The sequence below is a fragment of the Triticum urartu genome, chromosome 7A (genome assembly GCF_056163025.1).
Source record: "Triticum urartu cultivar PI428250 chromosome 7A, HENAU_Tu73, whole genome shotgun sequence".
In the NCBI taxonomy this organism is placed as follows: domain Eukaryota; kingdom Viridiplantae; phylum Streptophyta; class Magnoliopsida; order Poales; family Poaceae; genus Triticum; species Triticum urartu.
The window spans coordinates 742,753,695-742,771,849 of record NC_141879.1 but is presented as its reverse complement, the minus strand read 5'-3'; the positions used below and the strand labels follow the sequence as shown (position 1 = coordinate 742,771,849).

General features: G+C 47.1%; 1 pseudogene; it reads right to left on the bottom strand.

Annotated features, from left to right (window-relative positions):
- Positions 1 to 9,538: 9,538 nt before the first annotated feature.
- On the bottom strand, positions 9,539 to 13,244 carry LOC147962615 (FT-interacting protein 1-like; annotated as a pseudogene).
- Between the last annotated feature and the right edge of the window lie 4,911 nt (positions 13,245 to 18,155).

Here is an 18,155-nt window from a genome sequence, read left to right as displayed (position 1 = left end):
AACTTGGCCAATTCACTCACCTTAGTGTCTTATACGACACCCCTCACAATATCTTGTCATGCTACATACTCCCTCTGTTTCTAAATATTTGTCTTTTTAGAGATTTCAAATGGACTACCACATACAGATGTATGTAGACATATTTTAGAGTGTAGATCCACTCATTTTGCTTCATATGTAGTCACTTGTTAAAATCTCTAGAAAGACAAGTATTTAGGAACGGAGGGAGTATTATAACTCTCTATGGACAATACAAACAGCTGGTATAATTTAGGGATGGCACCGACCAAAGTTAGATATCCAACTTCCTAGTTTGTCGTTAAATTTGGTAGACCTACCATTGATGCATATCCACTTCCCATGACCCAACTTCCATAGAAAATAGAGTAGAAGAAGAAGGGGTCAGAATCGTTGTCGAACACCTTGTGTGCATCAGTTGCCAATGGGAAAATCTTTCATGTCATGGTTGCGTTGTGGTTCTGGACCTGGCGACGGCCTGAATGTGTCCCAGAGGTGCACTGAGGCAAGAAGATAAGGTCAGGAGCAGTGGAGCTCTAGGTACACGTGTAGCACACCTCCCATGGTGGTCACCACCTTCCTGGCACACAAAGGGCTGGGCTCCTTCCTCCCCCCCCCCCCCCCGCTCTTCTGCTCATGGCAGCGCACTAGCCCTATCCTCCGCTCCATGCTGTACGACATTATCCCTTGGATCCAGACCCCTGGCTTGTGCTTATCTTCTCGGGACGATTCCCTTGGCTAGAGCGCAAACCTCTTCAGCAACCTCCCAGTCCTTTGAATCGAGTTCCAGTGCCCGCATTTCTCCTCCCCGTCAATGGTGTCCACAGTCCACACCGAGCCCTAGTGGCCTTCCACTTTTAGTTCCATTCACCAGATATCGGGCCCTTTGAGCTTCGTGTCCCACCCAGGAGATCGCCGGCCGGTCGTCACCGCTGTCCGCAATGGGACGCGATGCCTTCGTCTTGGTCGCCCCCGGCATCCGTACACTATCCCTATGGGCGCGGTGAGTACGGTCGTCGGCGAGCGTCCTGGCACCGCTATCCGACGGCGGCATCGGTCGCCGAGCCGTTCTCTTGCACCCGGCCCAGGCACCGCTACCCTTGGTCGCACTTGTCATTGAGAATGAGAAAGAAATGAACAAATTTTGTTTGTTTCACTTCCTAACGAACGAACGTCCATATCTTTGCAACCGCTGATCGGATCTATGTGGTTCAAAATCCCATATTCATCTTTTGAAAAGCTCGGTCGAATGGTGTTGGTTTAATAATCATCTAATCTAATTATTTTCGCAGCTATTCATTATGTATTGAATGCCGCCTTTCCACGGTGAGGATTTTTCCGGATTTTTAGTCGCGGGATATTCAACATTTTCTTGAGCCAACGGTACCCTCTCATCGAAGGCAAGCGAACCTATTACCATGAGCCCCCAAACTTTATGTGTTGAATTTGCTTGAACTTTATGTATATGTGTGTCCTAAAATCTTATGTCTCTTATCGCATATGCATGTTATGGTCAACTCTTCCTTGTAGTAGCGCAAGTTACAGATTTGACATGATAGTTGCTAATATTTTCATTCTGCAAGTATCATGTTGATGCATGATTTTATCTCATGGGGACCGGCTAGAGATCAATCAACTGAAAACTAAATCTAGATCAGTCGACTGACCTAAATTTGTTTCAGTCGATTTGCTCCTGGTGAAATGGAGGGATAGACCGCTGCATGGGTCAATCTTGAGAGCCCAGGTGATCTTTACTGCTGCTTAGGTGTGGCTGGCGCGGAGCTGTAACCAGAACTTTGTTTAATTCCATGCGAACGCATGCATGCACATAACCGCACAATCTCATGACTAATCTTTAGTTCATTAAGCAACGGCCATTAGCATTTAATTAATCACAAGGAAAACCAGCCGTCACAGCCATTATCCGAACGTCACCGCAATGTGTTGTATGCAATCATTAGTGACTATATGTGCAATGAAAAAAGAAAAAGAAAAACTGTCAAAACTTGCACACAATTTGCACTGAAATTGCATTTTTTGTAATATGCAAAGAATAAGCATATAAGACTGCATTTTTTGCATTCTACTATAAATTACACATGGTGTAAATGAAACAATATATTTCTTTTAAGAAGAAAGAAAATAAAAAACAACTTGCACACAACTTTGCACCTAAATTGCACTTTACCGTAATATGCAGAAATAATCATATGATCATGAAATTTTGCCACATATTATATAATATTTGTTTCTATATAATTACACTCAGCCAAAAACCCACAAAAAACAATAAATCAAATAGAAAAGGAGAAATGAAAAACACATAGAAACCAAAAATAGAAATAAAAAATAAAGCAAAATTGAGCATATTATAGTGAGATTTCCGCAAAAAAATGTTTTCTAAAAAGTAATGGATTAGTGACATCGGTATTACCCTTACAAAATAAAAGTAATGAAAACTAAAAAATAAAAATGAAATAAAAACTGAAACAAAATAAAGAACATGATGTTTTCTCTATAAGAAATTCGTGTCATTGGTATTAGCCTTCCAGAAAAAAAACTAAAACAAAATCAAAATAGTGAAGTTTCCTAAGAAAGAATGAAACCTTTTAAGAAGAAAGAAATGAAAAAGAAAAAACTTCAAAATTTGCACACAATTTGCACTGAAATTGCACTTTTTTGAAATATGCAAAGAATAAGCATATAATAGCGCATTCTTCGCATTCTACTATAATTTACACATAGTGTAATTGATATAATGTATTCCCCTTTAGGAAGATTGCAAATAAAAAAAACTTGCGCACAACTTTGCACCGAAATTGCACTTTATCGTCATAAAAATAATCATATAATCATGAAATTTTGGCACATATTATATAGTATTTGTTTGTATATAATTGCACTCAACCAAAAACCCACAAAACAAAAAATAACCAATAATGGAAAGAAAAAAAAGCACTGAAACAGAAATAAAAAAAGCAAAAGTACCCACAAAAGGAAGAATGAACTAGTAGCATTGGTATTACCATTTAAGAACAAAGAAAATGGGAAAAAGAATCTAAAACAAACACAGACAAATTAGCAGGAAATGTACATAAAAATTGAGCTTTTTAAAAATATGCAAGAATAAGCATATAAAAGTGGAACTTTTGCAAATACAAAATCTAAGAACAAATGAATAGTGGAATTGTTATTAACCTTAAAGTAGAAGGAAAATGAAGTAAAGAATGAATTGGTGGTGTTGGTATTTCCTTTAAGAAGATTGAATTTTGTTAAAAAAATACGCACAACTTTGCACCGAAAATGCACTTTATCATAATATGCAAAAATAATCATATAATCCTGAAATTTTAGCTTATATTATACTATATTTCTATGTTTATAATTACAATCAGCCAAAACCCACAAAAAAACCAATAAAGGAAAAAAAGGAAAAATAAAAACGCAACCCAGAAGAGCAAAAACGAGCCCAAGAAGCAATTTGATTGACCCAAAATTGGTGTCAATGATTCCGCACGGCCCAACTAACCACCAAAATGACATAGAAAAAAACACATATCTCAAAGCAGAATTGGATGGCCACAAAATTGATTGACCCAAAAAGAATTTTCAATTGATTGGCATATAGCTAAAGTGTAAGAAAAATGGAATAAGAATGAATCATGATAAAATTTGCCTATAATTTACACATAAATTGCACTTTTTATATATATGCAAGAACAAACATCTAATAGTAGAATTCACATAAAAATAAATAAATTGCAAAGCATGAATGAATTAGTGTCATTGGTATTACCCTTATATAAGAAAGAAAGTGAAATAAAACTTAAAGAAAAAATTCCTTACAACTAGTACAAAAATTGCACTTTTATAATATGTAAGAAGATAAATATAGTAGTGAAATTTTCATAGTCTAATATAATGTATACATTTAGTACTTGCGTGTAATTTACGCACACTCAACATAAAAAACACACATAAAGAAAAAAACTCAACAAAAAACAAAAACAAACACGTGCAAAAAAAAACAGAAACAAGCACAAGCAAAAAAGACATGCACGCACACTAAAATTCGCATGCATTTTGTCGATCCATGTGGGTGCAACAGTCACGAAGTGGAGACATGCATACATGTGGCTGCACCGCTGCCGCATGCACCCAGCAAGGAAAGACAGGAAGGACCTCTTACACATGTAGGAGTATCATAAAGCACACTGAATCAACGGCAACAAATTCGACTGACCGAAAACGAAAAATTCAGTCAGCTGACATATAGCTAAAGTGGTTTTTTTACAATTGCTTTTAGGATTATGTTATACTACTAGAGTACAATGTTAAACATGTTGTATATTGCGTGTGTTGTATGCTGTTAGGATAGGTTAGGTGTTGAGATAAGATCCTAGTGGTTAGTTTAAGAGATCAATCTCCACCTAACCTAAACCCTAACCTCCTGTATCCTGTGCGCCGCCAAGTCTCCTGGTGGCTATATAACACGCAATGCGCCCCTGCTAAGGCATGCGCTTCATCACCTATTCTCACATGGTATACAGAGCCTAGTTCTTCCATACGTCTAGGTTATGTCGTCGTCCTCCTCCTCTCACGCCATGGCTATGCCCTCCCTCGCCGCCCTCGGCCACACCATCACGGAGAAGCTCACCCGCGATAACTTCCTGGTGTGGAAGGCTCAGGTACTCCCGAATGTCAGGGCCGCCACGATGATGGGCTACCTTGACGGCTCGATCAAGGAGCCCGCTGCTGTCATCATCTCTGAGAAGGAAACCGCTGGGAAGAAGGAGATCACCGAGACGCCTAACCCAGAACATGCGATCTGGGTCACTCAAGACCAACAGGTGCTCACTTTTTTGCTCGCCTCCTTGTCCCGAGAGGTTCTGATGCAGGTCTCGAACCACACCACCGCTGCGGGAGTCTGGCAAGCTCTGGTGGAAAGCTTCTCTGTGCAGTCGCGTGCACGCCAGATCCAGCTTCGCTCGGCGATCGGGAACGCACGCAAGGGTGATCTCTCTACCTCCGCCTACTTCACCAAGATGAAGGGGCTTGCAGATGAGCTCGCCGCCGCTGGGAAACCGCTCGATGAAGACGACGTCGTCTCACACATCTTGGAGGGCCTCATGCACGAGCCCGATTACAACAGGGTTGTCACCTCCATCTCTACACGCACTGTCACCGATCAACCGATCGGCCTCAGCGAACTCTTCTCGCTGCTGATCTCCGCGGAGTCATGGATCGCCGCCCAGCACGCCGCCTACACCGCCCATCACTCCGCCAACCTCGCCGCAAAGGGTGGTCGAGGCGGCTACGGAGGCGGACGTGGCGGCCAGGGTGGTGGCCGTGGTGGCTATAATGGCGGCAACTACAACGACAACTCAGGCAGCGGTGCGCCGCGCCAACAGGGTGGTGACCGCGGTGAGCGCGATGACCGCGAGCACTGCCATATTTGCAAGGAGGAAGGCCACGGTGCGTGGCGCTGCAGAAAACGGTTCGACAAGAGCTACAACAACAACGTGCGCAACCCTGCAGGCAGAGATGGTGGCGGCGGACGTGGCGGTGGTGGGCGTGGTGGCGGAGGCGGCGGCGGCAGTGGCAACTCTCGCTCCGCCAACTCTGCCCACTCCTATGGCGTAGAGACCAACTGGTACCTCGACATCGGCGCCACTGACCATGTCACGGGGGAATTGGAGAAGCTGGCCGTTCGAGACCGCTACACCGGCACCGACCAGATCCACACAACAAGTGGGCAAGGTATGGACATAGCACATATTGGCCATTCAGTATTTTCTACCCCCTCTGGTTCCCTCCACTTAAACAACATCCTCCATGCTCCTAGTGCCGACCAGAGCCTTCTTTCAGCTTATAATCTTATGCGAGATAATGATGTTTTCATTGAACTTCACCCTGACTTCTTTCTTGTCAAGGACCAGGCTACCCGGAGAACCATCCTTCAAAACAAGAGTAGATGGGGCTTGTTCCCCGTGGCCGGACGGCAAAGTGCCCCTCAACGCCAAGTTCTTGCTGCCATCAAACCCTCCACATCTCGGTGGCACAAGCGCCTAGGGCACCCAGCTCTTCCGATAGTTCAAAAGATTCTTCGCGACTTCAATCTTCCTGTTTCGAATAAACAAGATCACCTTCTAGTGTGTGATGCGTGTCAAATGGCCAAGAGCCATCAGTTGCCTTATTCTCGTTCAACTAGTGAGTCCACAGCTCCTTTAGAGCTTATTTTTTCAGATGTTTGTGGTCCTGGACCCGTCTCTGTAGGAAGACAGAAATACTATGTCAGTTTTATTGATGATTTTAGCAAGTTTAGTTGGATATATTTGCTCAAAAATAAATCTGGTGTCTTTGAAAAATTTCGTCTCTTTCAAGCTCATGTTGAACGTCTCTTTGATCGCAAGATCATTGCCATGCAAACCGATTGGGGTGGGGAGTACCAACGGTTGAATTCTTTTTTTGAACGCATTGGCATCACGCATCACGTTTCTTGCCCACATGCTCATCAATAGAACGGCTCTGCGGAGCGGAAACACAGACACATCGTAGAAGTTGGCCTCTCTTTACTTGCTCACACCTTTATGCCACTCAAGTTTTGGGACGAAGCGTTCCTTACTGCCGTTTATCTTATAAATCGCATCCCTAGTAGAGTTATCAAGAACCAAACCCCTCTCAAACGCCTCTTCGGCACTAAGCCCAACTACTCTTTTCTCCGCATTTTTGGGTGTGCCGTCTGGCCCAACTTGCGTCCTTTCAATAAGCATAAGCTTGAATTTCGGTCCAAGCAATGTGCTTTCCTCGGATACAGCACTCTTCATAAGGGCTATAAGTGTCTTGATATCTCCTCTGGCCGTGTCTATGTTTCACGCGATGTTATCTTCGATGAGCAAGTTTTTCCCTTCTCCAGTCTCCACTCCAATGCCGGTGCACAACTTCGAAAAGAATTACTTCTTTTCCCCTCTCATCTCCTACCATCTCCTCATTTGCTCAAGGGGGAGAAGATCTTGCTGGTGACAATATGTCCTTGTCTAATACTAATGACCCAGCTGAAAGTGTGCAGGAAACAGGGCAGCCGAACTTTGAGGATTTTGGTGAAAATTCGTATGATTTTATGCAAGAAACTGATAACATGCATGCAGCCACAGAAGATCCTCAGGTGGCCTCGAGATCGGCAGCTACAGGCGGATCAACCGCGGGATCCGCACCTGGCGCGGCGCCAGGAGAATCCACGCCGGGATCCGCGTCCATGGGCGGGAGGCCAGGCGGGCGCCCCGATTCACCGCGTGGGCCAGCTAAACCAGGTGAATCCACGCCGGGATCCGTGTTTGCAGGCGGGGGGCCAGACGGGCGCCCCGAGCCACCGCGTGGGCCAGCTGCGCATCCCACCGCGTCGCGGTCTCCTTGCGGGCCGACCAGGAGCGGGCCCCTTGCGCCCCACGAGGCGGGGCGTGTGGAACCTGGCGCGGCGCGGTCCCCCTCCAACTCGGAACTGCCAGGTGGCAGTTCGCCATCGGCTGCCACACCGAATCCCCTTAGCTCACTGCAGGCAGGGGATTCGGGATTTTCTGCACCAGCGTCGCATGCGTCCGACTCTGCTGTTTCAGCTACGCAAGATCGCCTCCAGATACAGTACGCTCGAGCAGCTCCACCTCCTCCTGCTCGGTCCCACACTCGGTCCCAAAGTGGCATTGCGAAACCCAAGATATATAAAGATGGTTGTGTTCGATGGGGTTCTTTTTGTGCCACAGGTGAACCGAAGAGTCTGCCTGATGCCCTTGGTGATCCTAAGTGGAAGCAGGCCATGGATGAAGAATTTTCAGCCCTAGTAGCAAACAAGACATGGCACTTGGTTCCACCGGTCAGAGGAGAAACGTGATTGACTGCCAATGGGTGTACAAGGTGAAACGCAAGTCTGATGGCACGATTGACAGGTACAAGGCACGTCTTGTGGCCAAAGGTTTTAAGCAAAGGTATGGAATTGATTATGAGGATACCTTTAGTCATGTGGTAGAAGCTGCAACTATCTGCTTGGTTCTTTCCGTTGCAATATCCAAAAATTGGTGCATACGACAACTAGATGTAAAGAACGCGTTCTTGCATGGTGTTCTGGAAGAAGAGGTGTTTATGAGGCAGCCTCCTGGGTATGAAAGTTCAGCTTTACCACGACATGTTTGCAAGCTTGACAAAGCAATCTATGGTTTAAAACAAGCTCCCAGAGTATGGTATTATCGTTTGTACTCCAAGTTACAGTCTCTTGACTTTGCTACTTCCAAAGGAGATACCTCGTTGTTCTTCTATCATTGGCATGGAGTAACTATCTTTATGCTTATTTATGTTGATGATATTATCGTCACCAGTTCTTCCTCTCGAGCAGTTGAAGCCCTTCTTCAGGATCTTCGCATGGATTTTGCGCTCAAGGATTTGGGCTCTCTTCATTTTTTTCCTTGGCATTGAGGTAAAACATGTGGGCCGTGGTATTCTTTTATCTCACGAAAAATATGTGCGAGACATCCTTGAGCGAGTGGGCATGAAAGACTGCAAACCCTCTTCCACTCCGTTGTCTACGTCAGAAAATTTGTCTCTTCATGATGGAGAGGTGCTTGGAGCTGAAGACTCCACCAGGTATAGGAGTGTTGTAGGAGCTTTGCAGTATTTGACATTAACCAGGCCAGATATATGCTTTTCAGTCAACAAAGTTTGTCAGTTTTTGCATGCACCTACTAGTACTCATTGGACAACAGTTAAAAGGATACTCCGTTATCTCCAAGCAACCAAGAGTCATGGTCTCAAACTTGTTAAGTTAGACTCTACATTGGTCAGTGCTTTCTCAGATGCAGACTGGGCAGGTTGTCCTGATGATCGGCGATCCACTGGAGGTTTTGCGGTGTTCTTTGGAGGTAACCTGATTTCTTGGAGTGCACGTAAGCAAGCTACTGTGTCTCGGTCAAGTACAGAAGGTGAGTACAAGGCTCTAGCAAATGCCACTGCTGAAATTATTTGGGTGCAGAATTTGCTAACAGAGTTGGGCATTCATCATTCACCTGCAGCTTCCCTTTGGTGTGACAACCTTGGAGCTACTTATCTCTCTGCCAATCCTGTTTTTCATGCGAGGACGAAGCATATTGAGATCGATTATCACTTTGTCCGCGAAAGAGTTGCCAACAAGCTTCTAAACATTCGTTTGTGCCTACTGGTGATCAAGTGGCAGATGGCTTCACCAAATCATTGTCAGTGCGGCAGCTGGAAGCCTTTAGGCGCAATCTCAACTTAGATAGTTGTGATTGAGGGGGAGTGTTAAACATGTTGTATATTGCGTGTGTTATATGCTGTTAGGATAGGTTAGGTGTTGAGATAAGATCCTAGTAGTTAGTTTAAGAGATCAATCTCCACCTAACCTAAACCCTAACCTCCTGTATCCTGTGCGCCGCCAAATCTTCTGGTGGCTATATAACATGCAATGCGCCCCTGTTAAGGCATGCGCTTCATCACCTATTCTCATATACAGTACATGCTACAGCATGGTGTCGGCCCTGGAGGGCAGCCTCTTGAAGAAGTTGCCGGCGGCCGACGGCATCCGGCTCCGGAACCGCGGGTGGCGGAGCGCGTACAGCCCGGCGACGAGCGCCACGACCCGGAGCGGCGTCACGTACAGTGTCACGGCAGCGACGAGGCAGAGCGCCGTGAACAGCGCCGTCGCCCTCGGGTCCCTCCACGCCAGCAGCGACCGCACCCTCTCCCCCAGCGTTGCCACGTCCCCGACCACCGTCTGGATCCGCCCGGCCACACTCCGCAGCCGCACCACGTCGCTCGGCTTCGGCGTCGTGAACGTGTCCAACTCCTCGTCGATCTCGTCGGGGTGGGACGCCTCCGCGCACGAGAGCCTCGCGTCCGTGTTCGCCGGCCGGCGGGGCCGGCGCTAGTAGTTCCAGAGGCCGGCCATGGACATGTACAGGAACACGGTTGGCAGGATGAGCTCTGGGAAGCACACGAGCGTGACGAAGAGCAAGTGCATGAGCACGGTGGTCACCGGGTTCCTCCAGTGGCACACGTCCACGAGCCACCGCGCCGTGCTGGCCGCGCCGGACAGCTGCCCGTCACCCGGAAGAAGTTGGCCTTGCTCCGCCGCATGCTCCACAGGTGCGAGCCCGCGTCCAGCATGTACTCCACGACCTCCCACCGCAGCGGCCGCTCCGCCACGATGCTCATCGCCTGGCGCCGGAGCGCGTCGAGCTGCGGGATGCCGAACGGCTGGACGTAGTGCATCTTCGGGGAGAGGGGCTTCCCGTACAAGCACACGACTCTGGCGAGAGAGACGGAGGTGAGGCGCACGGCGAGGCAGAGCTCGCCGTTCTTGCGCACGCCGGATGGATGTAGCACACATAGTTACCATGTTTCCGGTACGGTGGGAACGAGGAACGGGAACGAGGGATGAGAGTCGGAGGCTGGAAAAAATAGGGTACAGCGGGAGTATACATCTCTAGATCGATTTTTGTTAAGCGGAAACGTGATCCAATCAATTCTGGTACGATGAATCCAGTACGGTATCACGGAACGAGGAACGTGAATCTTTACTAGTTGGGATGATGAACCCGGTACAACGGTGGATCAACCATATGAACGATGATAAGACATGATATATTTAATTAAAATTTCAGCACGAGTACTTAAGAGCATCTCCAACAGCCGCGCCAAAAGACGCGCGCGCGGCACGTTTTCGCGCGCTTCAGCGATGGCGCGAAACTAGCGCGCGGGAAATGATTGCGCGCGCGGAAAAAGGCGGCCGCTCGCGCGCTACATTTGGCGCGCCGCGTCCGGCGCGCCTATAAATTGCAGCGCCTCCGTCGCTCTCTCCATCGCCCTTTGCCGCTCTCTCCGTCTCTCCATCGCCCCCTGCCGCGCTCTGCCGCCGACACGCCACCACCGCACCACGATGCCGCCTCGGCGCCGGGGAGGTACGGGCTACCGCGGCGTTCGCGTGCATCCGTCCGGCACCTACTCCGCCGAGATTCGGTCGGGCGGCGGCATGCGGCTCTGTCTCGGAACTTTCGACACCGCCCAGGAGGGCGCCCGCGCGTACGACGCTGCGGCGTGGCGCCTCCTGCGGTCCCGTCCGGACATGAACTTCGCCGACGTGGTGACGCGGGAGCACGCACAGGAGTTGGCGCCTTTCCCGCGGCTTCTCATTGACGAGGATCATCGCAAGCACCGGAGGCGGGAGCATTGTCTCAGGCTGGCCGAGATGGACGAGCAAGCCATGGCGTTGTGGAGTCATCGCTTCCCGAAAGACACCAACGAGGAACAGTTCTTCGCCCAGAGGAGGGCGAGGAGGGCGAAGAGGAGAGAGGAGCGAGCCGACTATCGCGAGGACAAGCAAACGCGGAAGGCGGTCGCTAAATACAACCAAGCGCTAGGAGATGCGTCCTCCTGGAACTCCGGCGACGAGCGGTTCCTTGACGCCTACGCTCCGACGTCGGAGGAGGACATCACTGAGACAGAGTCCGAGTCGGACGAGTAGTAGTAGGAGAACTATCTACGAAACCAAATATGTAGTAGGAGAACTATCTACGAAACCAAATAATTAGTAGAAAAAACTAAAATATAGCGCGCCTGCTGAAGCAGCATGGGCACGCTTAATTTGGAGCGGCCGCTGGAGCCAGCGCACCGCTGCATTCAAAAGCTGGCTAACCCGGCACTGTATCGCGACTTTTAGCGCGCGACGTGTTACGTGGCTGTTGGAGATGCTCTAACAAAATACTTAACTTAACCAAAATAGCAAACAAGAAAACAGATTGACTAAGGTAACAGACACAATCACTTCAATAGCAGCATCCAAGTGACTCATCTTCCAGGTTTCCAACCAATAAAGTTTCACCAACAGATTAACTCGCCATGTACCTTCAATTAAAAGAGAACTATTAGTGACCATAGAATGTAAAGATTGGAGTCAATATATTGAAGAGTTCAGATTTAGTACCGGACACTTCCTAGTGTTCCAAGTCCTCTGAATTTTGCGTGGTGGTTCAGCATCAGCTGCTTCATCCTCCAAGCTATCCCAACGCAGCTACTCAAGCTTCAAGCTTGAATCCTCCAGCAAATCATTCTCAGGCTCAACATCCCATTTATAATGTGGACCTGAATTGTAGCCCTCTGAAAACCTCCTCTTCAGACGCTCGTTTGCATGAATATAGACAAGCTTATCGGCTGTCGTTGCATTCAGCTTGTTCCGTGGTACCGTACCAGATTTATCGTACCGGAATTGATTGGATCACGTTTCCGCTTGACAAAAATCGTTCTAGAGATGTATACCCCGCTGTACTCTATTTTTTCCAGCCTCCGACTCTCGTCCCCCGTTCCCGTTCCTCGTTCCCACCATACCGGAAACATGGCAACTATGCTCCCACCAGCACTGCTCGTTCCACCGGGGGCTACACGAGTCGACGACGGTGCGCGTGCGTACCCACTTCTGCCCGTACTTGGCCACGCAGTAAGCGTCGGTGGTGCCCCGCCCGTCGGCGGTCTTCATGGGAGTGAGCCCCTGCGCGCCGAGGACGCCGACGTACATGGTCGGCTCGTCCATGACGTGGTACGCGCCCTCGAGGCACGCCCGGAGGTGGACGCGGCCGGCGAAAGTGGCTTCCGGCCGTCGCAACGGGTGCCCGAACGGCTCGTGGCGCACGCCCTCAAGGCGGCACCACTGCGGCTCGAGCGGGCTGTGGGGCGGCACGTCGCTGATGTCGAACGCGACCCTGCCGACGTAGTCGCCGCGCGCCACGGGCTCCCTGTCCCTGAGGAACACCTCGATCGCCGTGGCCTGGACGCGTTCCCTGGAGAAGGCGACTACCTGGTTCCACCCTGGATTCGACTTCCTCTCGTAGTGTGGCGTCGTGCCGCGGTAGCTGCCAAGGGCCCAAGGCGCACCTCGACGTAGGGGCTGCAGCCGCCGGTGACGCCGCCCACGGGGATCCCGCGCGCCTTGACGACGCGCACGTATAGGTAATGCATCTGCTCCACGAGATCGTAAGAGCTCATCAACGGCCTTTCGCCGGAGCCAAGGCCCTTCACCCGGCTCTTCCGCCACGCACACGCTCGCCGGCGGCGGCTGGCCACTGGGGTCTGGGGCCTGACCTGTGGCTGCGGCATTGCGGCCTTGGAATTGCATTCCTCCGCTCTCGCCGGTGGCGCCTGCGCGTGGAAGACCTTGCATACGGGTACGCCATGACCGGCAAGCACGGCCACCAGCTTCTCCGTGGCTGCTCGCGCGTGTCAGCCTATCGGTTGTCGGTTCAGTGGTCGACTTCCCCGGACGTCACCGGCGAGGGAAGGCATGCAAAGGTGGCAACACCATCAGTCAGCTCAGCTAGTCAAGAAATGAACCTTGAAGCATGTGTGGTGCATGATGAGATTGTGTGACTGCGTCGGTCCCTATGGACGCGGAGGCCAATCCAAAATGAATGTCCTAAAATGAATCAGGGGCTTCAATCCTAAGGAGCTTAGTGATATAATAATTGATTGAGAGAGCTCCTTGAAAAATTGTTGACCGAATTAAAATTAAAAGGTAATTTCAAAATCAATATCCTCAATTGAATTAGACGCCCTCCGATCCTAGGGAGCTTCGTGATATAGTAGATTGGCACCATGTTTGCATCATTTATGTGTATGCCTCTAATGTCGTACATATGTTGTCACTGAGAAGGCCCTAGCTAGCCTATTATATGAGTGTGCCCTTTTATTGTCATCATCCTACTCGGCAAGGCAAGTCAGACGGTGGTATGTGGTCGTTACCCACTCCGACGGAGGCCAGGGAGCATTTGGTTACTGGATCTGTCTGCTGGGAGATGGTAGCGCGGGATATCTTCAATCGGTTTGGATGAAGGTCATGTAATAGGATAGGCGATTAGTTTATCTATCTTTGTTATGCCAGCCGGTTGTGGCTTTTGGGCCTATTGTTTTTGGCGCTGTGGCTCTTTGTGAGCCTGCCGTTATTTTGTTTTCAGACTATAAGACCTTGTTGAACCTCTTTATTTATCTATAAATGTGGCCGTATGCATCGTTCTGATGCAGAGGCCCGGGAGTCCCCCTTTTTGAAAAAAAAGTCAGATGGTGTGCTACCCTGTCCAGGTAGGCGGCCTCTAACTCATGGGAGCTTGGACCGATGTATAAGTCGACTAGTCACTTATTGAATCTCGATGGGGATAGACGACGAATATGGTAGTGCCATGGAGGTGGCAAGGGTGTAGTGGTTCTCCCCCATGATGTTCCCATGAGCATATTGATGATGAGGTAGAAGTGTCATATTCGTAGAACAATTTTATTCGACTCGGGCAGGCCCGCCCTAAGATATCGACACGGTCAACCAGGAAAACTCCATAGTGTGGGTAAAATGTGCAACCTCTAAAACGTGTAAATTCCAATAGCCACATCCTCATCCATGGACACAACCCAGTATAAGTCACACTATTTTGGTCTTTGACGATGTGAAGGAAAACCATGTTTTAATAATAAACTTGATAAAATGATTTGCTCATACATTTGAGGGCCAATGCACAAATGAAAGAGACAAGGGAAAATATGGCTTGAGATATGAGATATGTGATGACCTGGAGAGGCCATGAGGATATTCATTTATGGTCACTAGTAGAAAAACGGTCAAATGTGAAGCACATTAGTGCCGGTTTGAATTTGAGCCGGCACTAATGTGACCATTAGTGCCGGTTCCAACGGCTAGGCGGGCGGGCATCATTAGTACCGGTTCGTGGGCAGCGTTTAGTACCGGTTCATGCCACGAACCGGTACTAATGAGGCTGTGTCAGGCTATGGTTAGGCTGGGGCCCCCACGAAGACCTTTAGTACCGGTTCATGCCCTGAACCGGTACTAGAGTTTCTTAGTAAGCTGATTTTTAGTCCCACCTCGCCAAGAGAGAGGCAGTATGAGCGGTTTATAAGCCGTGAGTGCACAGACAATGACGAAGAGTTGCAATGGTCACCTGCATGTTGATTAGCTTCAAGCCTTGCGGAATAGCATAGATTCCACTGAGCTATGTGTAGTGCAGTCTACACTATTCCGAATGGCTTGAAGCAAATTAACCAGCATTGCACCTCTATTTTATTTTTAATAACTTATTTGTACTCCAGACTTCTTTTGTGTTCAGTATGCAGCATTCAAAGCGACGTCATCAATTTCCAACATGTTCTGACATCATTTGTTGTTTTTCGGTCATTTACCAAATTGTTTTGAGAGCTAAATGACCGCAAAATTGAAAATCACTACAAAATGACTTCTGAAAATGTTGAAACTTGGAATGGTATCATCATTTCACCCGCATAGCATGTGCGAAAGAGTAGAGAGGGTCACGGCAAAAACTGGACGCACTTCGTGTACAAACTGGACAAACTCTTTCGAAGTATCATGGTTTCGGACGAGAACTCATCTGTTACATGGGCACTTCAATGTTTTTTAAACTTATTTGAACTCCAGACTTCTTTTGTGTTCAGTATGCAGCATTCAAAGCGACGTCATCAATTTCCAACATGTTCTGACATCATTTGTTGTTTTTCGGTCATTTACCTAATTGTTTAGAGAGCTAAATGACCGTGAAATTGAAAATCACTACAAAATGACTTCTGAAAAAGTTGAAACTTGGCATGGTATCATCATTTCACCCGCATAGCATGTGCGAAAGAGTAGAGAGGGTCACGGCAAAAACTGGACGCACTTCGTGTACAAACTGGACAAACTCTTTCGGAGTATCAGGGTTTCGGACGAGAACTCATCTGTTACACAGACACTTCAATGTTTCTTAAACTTATTTGAACTCCGGACTTCTTTTGTGTTCAGTATGCAGCATTCAAAGCGACGTCATCAATTTCCAACATGTTCTGACATCATTTGTTATTTTTTGGTCATTTACCTAATTGTTTAGAGAGCTAAATGACCGTGAAATTGTAAATCACTACAAAATGAATTCTGAAAATGTTGAAACTTGGCATGGCATCATCATTTCACCCGCATAGCATGTGCGAAAGAGTAGAGAGGGTCACGGCAAAAACTGGACGCACTTCGTGTACAAACTGGACAAACTCTTTCGGAGTATCAGGGTTTCGGAAGAGAACTCATCTGTTACACGGGCACTTCAATGTTTTTTAAACTTATTTGAACTCCGGACTTCTTTTGTGTTCAGTATGCAGCATTCAAAGCGACATCATCAATTTCCAACATGTTCTGACATCATTTGTTGTTTTTCGGTCATTTACCTAATTGTTTAGAGAGCTAAATGACCGTGAAATTGAAAATCACTACAAAATGAATTTTGAAAAAGTTGAAACTTGGCATGGTATCATCATTTCACCCGCATAGCATGTGCGAAAGAGTAGAGAGGGTCACGGCAAAAACTGGACGCACTTCGTGTACAAACTGGACAAACTCTTTCGAAGTATCATGGTTTCGGACGAGAACTCATCTGTTACATGGGCACTTCAATGTTTTTTAAACTTATTTGAACTCCAGACTTCTTTTGTGTTCAGTATGCAGCATTCAAAGCGACGTCATCAATTTCCAACATGTTCTGACATCATTTGTTGTTTTTCGGTCATTTACCTAATTGTTTAGAGAGCTAAATGACCGTGAAATTGAAAATCACTACAAAATGACTTCTGAAAAAGTTGAAACTTGGCATGGTATCATCATTTCACCCGCATAGCATGTGCGAAAGAGTAGAGAGGGTCACGGCAAAAACTGGACGCACTTCGTGTACAAACTGGACAAACTCTTTCGGAGTATCAGGGTTTCGGACAAAAACTCATCTGTTACACGGGCACTTCAATGTTTCTTAAACTTATTTGAACTCCGGACTTCTTTTGTGTTCAGTATGCAGCATTCAAAGCGACGTCATCAATTTCCAACATGTTCTGACATCATTTGTTATTTTTCGGTCATTTACCTAATTGTTTAGAGAGCTAAATGACCGTGAAATTGAAAATCACTACAAAATGAATTCTGAAAATGTTAAAACTTGGCATGGTATCATCATTTCACCCGCATAGCATGTGCGAAAGAGTAGAGAGGGTCACGGCAAAAACTGGACACACTTCGTGTACAAACTGGACAAACTCTTTCGGAGTATCAGGGTTTCGGACGATAACTCATCTGTTACACGGGCACTTCAATGTTTTTTAAACTTATTTGAACTCCGGACTTCTTTTGTGTTTAGTATGCAACATTCAAAGCGACATCGTCAATTTCCAAAATGTTCTGACATCATTTGTTGTTTTTCGGTCATTTACCTAATTGTTTGGAGAGCTAAATGACCGTGAAATTGAAAATCACTACAAAATGAATTCTGAAAATGTTGAAACTTGGCATGGGATCATCATTTCACCCGCATAGCATGTGCGAAAGAGTAGAGAGGGTCACGGCAAAAACTGGACGCACTTTGTGTACAAACTGGACAAACTCTTTCGGAGTATCAGGGTTTCAGACGACAACTCATCTGTTACACGGGCACTTCAATGTTTTTTAAACTTATTTGAACTCCGGACTTCTTTTGTGTTCAGTATGCAGCATTCAAAGTGACGTCAACAATTTCCAACATGTTCTAACATCATTTGTTGTTTTTCGGTCATTTACCTAATTGTTTAGAGAGCTAAATGAGTATGAAATTGAAAATCACTACAAAATGAATTCTGAAAAAGTTGAAACTTGGCATGGTATCATCATTTCACCCGCATAGCATGTGCGAAAGAGTAGATAGGGTCACGGCAAAAACTGGACGCACTTCGTGTACAAACTGGACACACTCTTTCACAGTATCAGGGTTTCGGACGAGAACTCATCTGTTACACGGGCACTTCAATGTTTTTTAAACTTATTTGAACTCCAGACTTCTTTTGTGTTCAGTATGCAGCACTCAAAGCGATGTCATCAATTTCCAACATGTTCTGACATCATTTGTTGTTTTTCGGTCATTTACCTAATTGTTTAGAGAGCTAAATGACCGTGAAATTGAAAATCACTACAAAATGACTTCTGAAAAAGTTGAAACTTGGCATGGTATCATCATTTCACCCGCATAGCATGTGCGAAAGAGTAGAGCGGGTCACGGCAAAAACTGGACGCACTTCGTGTACAAACT